The 12,496-nt window shown below is 49.9% G+C and overlaps 1 pseudogene; it reads right to left on the minus strand.

Moving 5' to 3' along the window:
• Positions 1-11,249: 11,249 nt before the first annotated feature.
• Positions 11,250-12,066, minus strand: LOC102746329 (small ribosomal subunit protein eS6 pseudogene; annotated as a pseudogene).
• Between the last annotated feature and the right edge of the window lie 430 nt (positions 12,067-12,496).

The following is a 12,496-nucleotide window of genomic DNA, read 5'->3' on the forward strand; positions in this document are numbered from 1 at the left end:
CTATTACGTTGATACGTAACAGAGCATGTGTTCTAGAGTACTACTCTAGTACTCTATTACGTATTACTCTAATACTTCAGCACTCTACTACGCATCACTCTAATGCTCTAGTACTCTATTACACATTACTCTAGTACTCTATTATTACTCTAGTACTTTGTTACTCTAGTACTATTATGATGGAGAACAGCTCCCGTGGTGTGAGCACTTGCTACGTGAGAGGTAATACGCTAAGTGCTTTATGTATAAGCCCTCAATCCCCTGATAAGTTATTGATCCCCACGGTAACTTGAAAAGGTAGAAACAGGTATTCTCTCCATTTTACAGATGAACCAACAGAGGTAAGGTCACTCCTACTACTGCGGGTGGCGTCTATTTCCCTGCCCCCACTGATGCTGAGCTTGGCCATGTAACCTGTTTTGGCCAGTGGGTTATTAGTGGACACAACAGGAATGCCGGTCTGGAATGTGCTTCTGTGGTTTCCCTTGGCTCTTGCTTTTTTGCCATTTCCACGGGAACGTGCCCTGTGTAGCTGTGGGTCCCACAGTGAGATCCATGGAGCACACTTGAGGCCGATGCCAAGCTCTGCCCAGATCAGCCAAACTGCAGCCAACCTGTAGGCCCAAAGGTGGGAGAGTAGACATTTGTTGCTGCAAGGTCCTGAGCTTTGAGGTACTTTGTTACGTGGCACTGCTGTGGCCAGTGCTGGTGAACACAACCACACAACCGGCTGTGGCGGAGCTGGGATCTAACCTGAGGTGATTCTGACTGGAAAACGGGAACTTAACCCCTAGGCTATATAGTCGATCAAATTAGGAAATAGGGGTGAAGTTTTTCCACAGAGCACAAGGCCCTTCCTCAACATGTGATATTATTCATATTAGTCCTGTCATTATTGTCATCTCTAAAGGCCCAGGAAACCCGAAACACCCACGAGGTGCGGGGAGTGTGGTAGTTAGCCGAGGGGAAGGAAATGCTCTTGGCAGGACGACCGTGCCGGTCAGCTGGATTCCACAGCAGGGCTGGAGATGTGTGTTGGCGACTGCGTGCTGGAGCTCAGGCACGCCATCAGCATCCCTGAGGGACCAGGAGCAGGAGAGGAGCATGGGCTCTGGAGTCAGACAAATCTCCGTTGTAAGCCCAGCCCACTACCTGCTGACAGTTTGCCTAGGCCAGGGCCCTCTCTGGCCTCAGTTTCCTTATCTGTAAGATGGGGGTGAGAGTTGAGTGCCCTCACAAGGTTGTTGTGAGGAATACCTGTGATTGTTACTGAGGGAGTTTAGCCACCAACCGACCCAGACCACGTATACCCACATATACAGATGCTAGGGAGTTAAGGGGGCTGGTCCTCAGAGCCCATGCGGGGCTCCTTCAGGGGATACCCTGAGCACTTTGGGAGAACCTAGGGCTGTGAGTAGTGCAGGGGGCAGCCAGAAAGAATGGCTTTTCTGTGGCTTTGGGGCTGACCCTTGGGATGGTCTCCTCCAGGTCTGGGGGGGGTCAGCCAACCCCGAGTGGCTCTTCACCAGCACCTTGGCCACCCTGCTCCAGAGAGCAGCCAGCACGGCTTGACTACCTGGCCTGAGGGACATTCACCTGCCTGATACCCAGGGCTCCCTGCTCACCCCGAACTCCCATGCCAGCACGCTAGCCCAACCCTTGTGGAAGCCCTCGAGTTTCCCTGGTTGACTTATTTTTTCTTATTTGAGCAATGGAAAGGGCATTGTGGACCCTGGCCTTCCTTCAATACTCCAAGCACCCCCAGACTAGTGTACCCCCAACAGAACTCCCTGTCTTTTCTGCTATTCCCCTCCCCCACCACCACCCATGCCTCTCTCTCTCCTGCTGCCAATAGTGCCTTTTCTTACTATAGTGGCAATGACTTACACATGGCCTGCCATAGGGACTAGGAAAAGGAGGGAAGAGAACATTTCTTGGGTGTCTGCTACTGCCAGGCCCTGGACATGCATTACTTCATTTAATCCGCGCCAAACATTGGCTTCTAGAATGATCAACCCCATTTAGCAGATGAGGAAATGGAGGCTCAGAGAGGGGGACCCAGGTCTGCCTGATGCTGAAGTCTGGTCCCCCAACCACTCTCCCTTCTGGGACCTCGGCACCCTCTGCCCTGAGGCAGGACTCACCCCCTCCCTTAATTGTAATTCAACTACTTGTGATATTTTGGTACCAATTAATATTGATTTTACAATTGGTTTACAGAGATGTTGTTTTATTACTAATATATTTAATGTGCAAATCAATAAGAACACTTGCTTGGCCCTCTCCCTGGAAAGTAATAAAATCAAATATCTCAGGGGTAAAATGCTATCTGATCCGTGAATGGCAAAGCAGATGCTTAATGTAATAGTTAAAGACTAGGCTGAGAGCTTGGCAAAGCCAACCCACCTCCCCCAGCCTGGCTTTCGAGGCTGCCAGAAGGCTCCCTGAGCTCCAGATCTGTGGGGGATGCCACAGTGAGGTTCCCTCGAGCTTTTGGTGGAGGGGCTGGGGCTGAGGGAGACAGGCCTTTCTCATCAGAGGGACCAGACAGTGGGACCATGTTGCCTTTGGGGAGCTGCTTTGTGCAGACCTACTTTTACTGCCTGGCTTCTCCCCGCTACCCGCCCCCCCCACTCTCTTCCTTCCTCTTCCATTCTATCATCTCTTTTTGTTTATTCATTCTTGCATTCATTCATTTGTTCATCTGATCATTGGCTTGTTCTCATGTGTTCCTATCCATTTAATCATCCAACAGATAGGGACTGAGCCCTCATTCCAAGTCAGGCTGGGAGCTGGGGATGGGGAGTAGGGCTGGGGACCAGGTGTAGGGTCCCTGCTTGCCTCCTGGAGTCCCCTGTCAGATGGGGGAGCTGGTTCCCTTTGTTGTTTTGGTGACCTGTTCCACTCTGTTCCACTGCTTTTCCTCTGTTTAGTGGCAAAGGCTGAAGCAGAGGGATACCATTGTACCTGGCTCCCTTGGGGTCTTCCTGTACTCAGCACTTCTAGAACTCCCACCCTGCCTGGCTGGGTACATAGGGCTGGGGGTGCCCAGGGATCAGCACTGGGCTGGGGCAGCAGCCCTGAGGTGGACACTGCTGCCTGGGGTACCCTCAGGTACCTGGATAGGGGCTATCCAGGCACAGCCAGTGTGGGGGATCCCCCTAAGACCTCCCAGCCTCCATATGCTGCTGTCTCTGCTCGGGCATCCCCCTGACCAATGGTGAGATACACCCCCCACCTGGTACTGCACTAGAAACACAGCAGGTGCTCAGTGTGGGATGAAGCCTCTGAGTCTGGTGTTGTCCCAGGCACATTACTTCCAGTGCTCCTAGCACTTGGGGAGGGAGATATTACCATCCCCACCTGATAACAAGGGAAACAGACCCAGAAGAGTGAAGGCACTTGCTCAAGGTCATACAGTTAATAGACATTAGAGTTGAGGCTTGAATCCAGGTCCCTCTGACCCCAGAACTTGTGCCTCCTTCCTCACTGAGGCAGGGTGGTTGGGACAAAGCCCCAGAGCCAGACCTGGGTTCTAATCCTTGCTCCTCCCATTGACAGCTGTGAGCTCAAGCTTGTGAAGAACCTAGCACATAGTAGGTGCTCATCTCCACATGCTGTGGCCGAGTCTTCTGGATGGGGCTGTTGGCAATGAAGTCTTTCCTGAAACTGGTTGTAAGAGACTGCAGAGGGTCCAGATGGTGCAGGGTATGGGAGGACAGGGCTCAGGAGAAGTGCAGCCATCTGGGACAGGAAATGTCACTATGCCTCCCTCTCCTGGGGTCCTTTAAAGGCTGGCTCTGTCAGGGCTGGGGGCTTCGGCCCGGGAGTGGGCATGGGGGCGGGGAGCGGGAGCTGGCTCCCCGCTGTGATTTATGGGGGAACTGGTAATGAAGCCGGCTGGCAGTAAATAATCAGACATGAAAATCTTACCATTTAATTAACCAAAAATAAATGACCAAGGGCCCTGGGAAGAAGGGAGTCTTGGCTACCCCAGAGTCAGCTGCTGCTGTGGGCTCAGAGTAGAGCCTCTCACTTGCTCATTACTCATTCATTCACTCATTGTGCGTCATTCATTCCCGTTGGTACAACCATTGTCATTCCAATGGCATGTCGTCACTCCCATTTCACAGAGGGGGAAGCTGAGGCCCAGAGAGGGAAGGGACCAGTTGAGAGTCCCACAGGAGTCAGAGAGCAACCTGGGACTTGATCTTGTGGCCGCTGCACCCAGGCTCGTCCCCTCTTCCTGTCCATCTCTGCAGATCCTCCTGTTGTCCTCCTTCCCCAGGAAGGCCTCCTAGGTGGCCACTGCCCAAGGAGCCACTTAGTGACCCCGGGTCTCTGGGCAGAGCTGGGTCCCAAGCCTTCCTTGCCTCTCCTCACTTGCCTCCTCTTTCTTCCTTCCTTTCTTCCTTCCTTTCTTTCTTTCTTTCTTTCTTTCTTTCTTTCTTCTCTTCCTTCCTTTTCTTTCTTCCTTTCTTCCTTTCTCTCTCTCTCTTAACATTTTTTTGGTGTCTTGTTCTTAATTTGAAAGATAGCTAGCATTTCAGTTTGGAAGCCCTTAGCATGTACCAGATAATGTAGTCGGTGCTACAAAATTATCTCATTTGGTTTTCACAATAGCCCTGTGGAGTAACTATTCTTAGTTATCTCCATCTTCCAGCTAAGGACTATAAGGCCCAGAGAAGCACAGTGACTTCCCCAAGAACACATGGCTAATAAGAGGCTGGGCGGGACTGACGCCAGGACTGTCTGAGCATAAACCCACACTCTTCGTCAGTTCTCTCGACTGCCTCTGTGTTCGTGAGCTGGCAGGGCAGGGTCAGGGAAGCTGAGGAAACCTCAGTCTTAGGACACAGGAGGTGGACAATTCCTGCAGATCTAGAAGAATGGCTGGAATGAGTGGGAGAGAACGGACTAATGGAGAAGCCGGGCGCCTTCCACTGTGGTCTGGCTTTAGGGGGTAAAGGTAGGGGTTAGGGGTGACTGAGGTCACACTCGGAGTCAGACAAACCCTGGTTTGCGTGTGGCTCTGCCACTCACCTTCTTTGTGGCCTTGGACACGTTCCCTCCCTGGGGTGAGTATAACCACAGGCTGCCTCCCATGCTGGTGCTCGCAGAGGGGATTACCTGACATCTCACAGCTTTGTGCTCAGCAGAATGGGCCAGGTAAGAGCCGAATAAATGTGAGCCAGTATTTTTTCCCCCTTCATGATCTAGGTTAGTATTAATATTTAATATGAATTTTTTTTGCAGGATTATTGTAGGACTCAGAGATAATATATTCAAAATGCCTAGAAGAGTACCTCATGTACATTGGGCATGTAATAAATGTAGGGATTCTTTCTATTTTGTAAAACATCTATCTCTTTATGTGCATATACACACCGAGGAAAGTCTGGGAGGAAACATACCAAAATATCATCAGTGATTTTTTTTTTCAGGGTGGTAGGATTGCAGGTGGTATTTTTCTTCTTTGTGATTTTCTGTGTTTTCCACACCCTTAGCCACGAGGAGCCATTGTTTTTGCACATGGAAGGCTTTTAAACAAAAACCAGAGACAACAAAAGCTGCCACGGGGCCACTGGGGCTCTCCCCGACCAAGATCCTCACGCCAGCTGCCAGCCTCCGTGGATTCCCCAGGGGCAGGAGACCTACAGAGTTTGAGCCGCTCTGTCCTCCACAGTTCTCCAGCCCTGGACCCGTGGGTCTCAAAACCTGGGGACTGGGAATTCCAACTCAGGTCTCCTGCCTTGGGGGATCCCTGAGGGATGACCAGGGCTGTGTTACGACCAGGGAGGACACTCCTGATGCTCCCTTAATGTTGGGGGGCATCTCCAGGGTAGCCCTCCTGGTTCTAGGGCCCCCAAACCTCAGGCACGCCCTGGTTTCTTCCTTCCCACTCCTGGCCAATTGGCATACGGAATGTGGAGACAATAGGAGCTGAGTGTAACCACTGTTTACAGAAAAAAATGGTATAAGATTTATTTATTGGAAGGTGACTGAGGAATATGAATTCTACACTCCATTTAAAATGCTTTTTATTTCTCTCAGCCTTGGGGCTCAGAGTACATCTAATTTCACCCACAGCTATAATTCTCTCCCAAACAGTTCCTGCTGCTCCTCTGGGGTCCCCAGGAACCGAGTTAGTTTATGTCTGCCCCTGACGAGGCTCAGGCAGGAGCAGCGACAGAGACAGTTCCGTGCCACCCGGCGCTGCTGCTCAGACCTGGGCATACACCCTGCGCCTGCACCCTGCCTGGGGCCCGTGTGGTGCCCACACGTCTTGGGGTGGCCTGAACTCAAACCGGCGAGGGGCCCATATCTCATGCTGGACGTGTTGATTGCTCCAACCTCAGAGCTAACAATTAGTTTGTTAGTATATTTATCCTGTGAACATTGGAGTCTGTGATTACAAATCCAATAGAGGATTGTGGCAGCACTGGGAGATAAATCTGCGCTCCGGGTCTGGCCGTGTCAGCCTTGGGGGCGGGGGCACTGCCAGGGGGAGGGGGAGATATCTCCCTGCCTACCTATCCCTGTGGCTGTTTCTCCAGCTGCTTGTTGGCCTGTCTGTCTGCTAGCCTGCTTGTCCATCCACTTGTCTGACCTCTTGCTAGCCTGCCTGCCTGGCACTCTGTCCTTCCCTCGACGCCAGGCCCCAGGGCTGCAGACGTGCATGAGAGGCTCTGAGCCCTCGAGATGCTCGTGTTCTACTTGGAGAGACAGCAACACCCATCCTAGGTGATCGGCGCTGTGATGGAGGGATGGATGGAGGGAGCACGGTGGGGTCTCCCGGAGGATCGGGCTAACCCTGCTCAGAAGGTCAAGGAGGCCTTGGTGGGCGCTGACCAGCAGCCGCTCCCTTTTTTCCTCCTCTGCCTTTTCAGTGTCTTTCCTCAAGGCTCTCCTGTCATGAAAACAAAAGCCCACTCCCCGCCCCCAGTGCTCCCCATCTACCCCCCATCACAGTTCTCTTGGCCAGGCAGGTCTCAGCTCACCACCCTCCATCCTCCTCTGCCGCTCAGTAGATCCAGTTCCCCCCTTGAGGGGAAATCTGTGCTCTTATGGACACACATTCTCTCCATCTCTCAGCTTCCCGGACACCCCTGGACTCCCATCTCTTTCTGACTTCTAGTGCCTTCTATGATGCTGCAGTACCTACACTGAGCTCCTGCCTCCCTGATTGTCTTCCAGCACCTTCGGATTCCTGCTCCTCTGTTGACTGGCTGTCCCCAGGGGCCAGATCTCCAGCCCTCTGCCCTGCTCTCTCCCCACTTCCTGTGGGGGCTCCTCCCTCCTGCATCATGGCAATTCCTGCATCTCTGCCTGTAGCCCCGAGCTCTCCCACGGACCTGGGTTTTCCAGGTTCTTCCTCTTGCTGTGTCCCTGAACTCAGGACCCAGCCTGCCCCCCGCCCCAGTCTGGTCACCAAGCCAGAACCTGGGGGCGATGGGTCATCCTTGAGTCCTTTCCCTTTACCCCCAGCTGGGGGGGAGGTCATCCAGCCTTGTTAAGTTCTCTTTGAAATGCTTCTCATAGCAGCTCTCTCCATTCCTCCTGCCACTGCCCTGGCCAAACCACCAGCCTCTCTCACAGGCTTGTCTGCAACAGTCTCGCACTGGCCTCTCAGCCTCAGGTACATCCCCCATAGACCCCACGGTTTCTGAACCTAAATCCCAGCATCGCCCAACTTTAGAGGTGGGCATGGGCAAAAGCTGTAAGATGGGGATAATAACTCTTGCCCATTCGGGATGTTGGTAAGACTTAATGAGCACTCGGTGGTACTGGTGGCCCAAGTGTATTTAGCATTTATTATGTGTCTAGCACCATGCTGGGCAATTTACCTGATGGTCTTAGTTAATTTTCACAGCAGCTTTGTGAAATAGGTAATATTATTATCTCCCATTTTACAGACGTGGGGAGTAAGACTGAGAGAGTTAAACTGGATGTCTGAGGTCAGAAGACTGTAAGCGGTGGAGCTAGTATTTCAGTGTGGGTCTTCTTGACGCTCAGGTTGTGCTCTTGATGGACCGTCTGTGCTGCCTCTGGAGGTGCGGGCTCCAGGGGGGCCTGCACCTGGCCCTAGCAGCAATCGGGGCTGTGAGCACCTGTCCTCTGCACTGCAGGGCTATCTGAGGCCTCCGCAGGGCAAACTGGGTCGGTAGAGAGGAACTTCAGGCCGCTGCTGCTCAGAGTCCCACCAACTAATCTTTTTTTTTTTTTTTTAAGACAATGCACATACCATAAAACTCACCCTTTGAAAGTGTGCATTCAGTGGTTTTTTAGTCTATTCACTAGGTTTTACAATTATTATCACTAATTCCAGAACATATTCATCATCCCCAAGAGAAATTCCCATACTCATTAAGCAGTCACTCTCCACTCCCCTGTCCTTTGCCCTCCCAGCAACCACTGATCTACTTTCTGTCTCTATGGATTTACCTTGTCTGGACGTTTCATGGAAGTGCAATCACATCACATGTGGGCTTTTGTGTCTGGGTTCTTTCACTTAGCGTAATGCTTTTGAGGTGCATTCATGTCATAGCGCATGCTAGTACTTTGTTCCTTTTCACTGCAGAGTAATATTCCGCTGTATGCGTACGTCCCATTTTGCTTATCTGTTCCTCACTCCATGGATGTTTGGGTTGCTTCCAGTTTTTGGCTACCGTGACAATGTTGCTATGAACGTTTGGGTACAGGTGTTTGCATTTGGATTATGTACAAGTGTACACGTATTTTTTTAAAAGCTTTTATTTATTTGACAAAGAGAGACAGCAAGAGAGGGAAAAACAAGCAGGGGGAGTGGGAGAGGGAGAAGCAGGCTTCCTGCGAGCAGGGAGCCCAATATGGGGCTCGATCCCAGGACTCTGGGATCACGACCTGAGCCGAAGGCAGATACTTAACAACTGAGCCACCCAGGTGCCCCAGTGTGCACAAGTATTTTTAATTCTCTTGGCACACCTTGGTGTGGAATTGCTGGGTCATATGGTAATGCTATGTTTAAACTTTTCAGGAAGTGCTTCCCAAAGGGGATCCCAACAGCCATAGTTTTCTGATGGGGTGGGTATCCCTGCTGAGACATGAGCAACATGTGTGGGACCCTGGTTAGGGCGCTCTGAGGCCACAACTCTTCTCAACGCTTATTCCCAAGAGTCTGGAGGTCAGACTCTTCCCATTTGTGACCTTATTTAATCCCCAAAGATTCCCAGGAAGAAAAGTATTGTTTATCCCAATTCATAATTGAGAATATGGAGGCTCAACGTGGTTAGGTAATTTGCCAGTGAGGGGCAGTTTAGTTTTGAACTCAGCGCTATCTGATTCCAAAATCCTTGCTTTAAACCCCAAAATGACACTGCCTCTTAGTTGGCCCAGTAAAGCCTGTGGGAAGAAAAACCAAGTGAAGAGGAGGGGCTTGGTGAAGCAGTGATTTCTTCCGATATACCTGGGGCCCCTTGCCCTTTTGTTCCACCAGCTACTGGGGCTGTCCTTAGGAGGGTGGGGGATGGGAGTATGACTGGGCTCAGATCTCTCTTGTAGGCCCAACATGCTGGATCAGGTGGGAGAACTGAGGATCCAGAGAGAAAACTGTCAGGTCCAAATCAGTGGCAGAGCCAGGATTTGACCTAGCTATATTTGCATCCGTGTGTGTGTGCATGTGTTTATGTGTGCCAGTCGGGTAGCAGGAGATGGCATGGCAGAAAAGGCCAAGCTCTGTGCCCAGTTGGTAAAGGTGGATTTAAGTCAGGCCCACCAGAGTGCGTGGGGTACAGGAAGACTAATCCACTCCTATCTGGGTACCACTGTCCCCATCCAGCTAAGGAGGAATAGCTATGGATGGCCAAAACTAGGACATGTCTACTTTAAGGGTTGTATGAGGCAGTGTCCCTAGGGAATGTCTCTGCAGAGCCTCCCAGTGCAGATACCCTGGAAGACAAGGGCATAGTTCTGTTCTAATAATCTTTTCCTGGAGGAGAGAGTCACTCTGACAGGAAGAGGAGCACCTGAAAGAAGAAGTTTGGGATGCTGCCCACTCAATGACAACAGATAAGAGTAGATGTCCAGGGCCTGTCTTGAGAAGCATTTGGTAGCCATGGTCCAGGATACCCAATTTGCCATCCCATCTGGGACCCTAGAAGGACCCCATCAGCATCAGCACCAAAATTTGGAAGTAAGCAGGATCTTGGGGGCAACAGGAAGGGGACACTTGGGATACTGTGTCCCACTTGGCAGCTTGGTGAGGGTTAAGGAAGTTCCAAGGGTAGAGGGGTGCTGGAAAATTTAATGGGGAAGGACAGGACCCCACATTCTTTATGGATGAAGGTGGTATAGCTTAATGGGTCAGAGCTTGGATTCTGGAGTCAATTGCCTGGATTTAAACCTCCATGAGCCTCAGTATCCTCTTCTGAAAAGTGGATATCATAATAGTACCCACCCCAAAGGAGTTATTGTGAGGGTGTAGAGAGGCATAATGTATCCTAAGCACTTGGCAAAATAAGCACCCAATTAATGGCAGCTAAAATAGTTTAATACACATGAAACTGGGAGAAAGAGGCTCAGGGGAGCTGCCTGGGCATCTGAAGATGCAGGCAGGGTTCTAATTGGGCTCTGTCTTTGGCTTGGGTAGAGAATAACTCAAAAGCAGGAGTGCTGTGGGGCTGAGTCCCATGTGGTGCCTCCCCTAAGTTGGTGCCAGCCTCTGATTGACTTGTGTGCTGGGAGGACACCAACAACACCTAGTACTTTTATAGCCTTGCTGTATGCCAAGTCCTGTCCTATACTCCTTATAATCATTCACTTATTTAATCCACACAACACCCACTATGGTAGGTTATGTTTTATTATTTCACTTGAAGATGAGAATATTCAGGCATAGAGAGATTAATAACTTGTACAAAGACACACCTATAGTAAGTGGAAGAACTAGGATTTGAAAAAAAGCAGTCTACCTCCCGAATCTTTGCCTTTAAAAGCCACTAGAGTTTACTGCTTGTACCTGGCTATGTTGTCTAGGGCTGGGACAACTGATGAGTGGATCCACATGGAGTCTGGGGAAGGCTATCAAGGGGATAGGGAACAGCCAACATGGCCCAGGGAGAACCCCCAATTCTTTTCCACTTCAGTCATCCCTGATGAAGACTTCTCTGGTATAAATTGCCCATTGACTTGTATTTCTTTTTTGTCAGTCACTGAGGTTGTTGAAGGCAAGGACCCTGGCTGGTTAACCTTGTATTTTTTTTTTTTTATGTCTGATCTTATTTATTTGTCACTCTTAGAAAATCTCATTTTTGACTGGACTCAGACTTAGAGGTAGAAGCTCTCAGAGAGGACAGCCTCTGTCTCTTGGCAATCTGTTTCTGGCATTTTTCTTTGGCCTCCTTCATTCTCTTGGCCAAAAGTTTAGCATATTCTGCAGCCTCTTCCTTATTTTTCTTAGTACACTGCTTCTTCAAAGCAATATGCTGACGTTTGTGCTGGAGGACACGTGGAGTGACAAGACTTTGAATCTTAGGCGCTTTGGTTCTAGGTTTCTTACCTTCTTTGTTTAGGGGCTTTCTCACAACATACCGACGGACATCATCTTCTTTAGAGAGATTGAAAAGTTTGCAGATTCTGCTGGCTCTTTTGGGTCCCAGGCAATGAGGCACAGTAGTATCAGTGAGTCCAGGAATATCCTTCTCCCCCTTTTTTTTTTTACAATGACCAAGTTGAGAACACTGAGATTGGCATCCACAATGTAACCCCAAACAGATTTGTGCTTTCTCTCCAGTCCTCCTTGGTCTATAGCAGGAATGCCCCTTTCTCAGCAGCAGGCAGACATTGCTATGGGTCAAGACACCCTGCTTCATGGGGAAGCCTTGTTTGTCATTGCCACCACTGATTCAGACCACATAACCCTTCCATTCTTCACCCAGATCATCAGCAGCAACTTCTGTGGCCATACACTTCTCATAAAAGTATGAAGTTTGCGTTCATCATCCACTTCAATGAGTTTCTGGAAGCCAGTAGCTGGGAAAGAGATGTTCAGCTTCATCCTGAAGCAGACTACCACCTCCAAGGTGCCACGAGAAAGAACTAACCTTGTATGTCTTGTGCCTAGTATAGTGCTGGGCTCATAGTAGGTACTCAGTGAACAGTAATTTTTTACTGTTGTTTGTTGATGATACAACTCTTATTCACTATACTCTTTGAAATTAGAATTTGACCTTCCACCATGAAGACTTATACACATGGTTTTAGAAAGGCTCAATCTATATATAGATGGGTTATGACCCACATATGAATCTCTCAGTCTTGGGTTTATGAAATAATTTCTGAGTTCATACACTGCAAGATAGAGACTCCAGCAGAATCTTCCTTTTTCTGTGAGTCAAAATACTTTTATTGTGCCATATCCCCCTCAAAGACCTCCCACCACCTTGAAAACTAGCTTGAATTTGTCTCCTAGAGATGCCAATGTGGAGACAATCTTGTTGTTCCATAGGAATGATAATGG

This window comes from Leptonychotes weddellii, chromosome 14, assembly GCF_054177405.1.
Source record: "Leptonychotes weddellii isolate Sample4059 chromosome 14, ASM5417740v2, whole genome shotgun sequence".
NCBI classification, from domain to species: domain Eukaryota; kingdom Metazoa; phylum Chordata; class Mammalia; order Carnivora; family Phocidae; genus Leptonychotes; species Leptonychotes weddellii.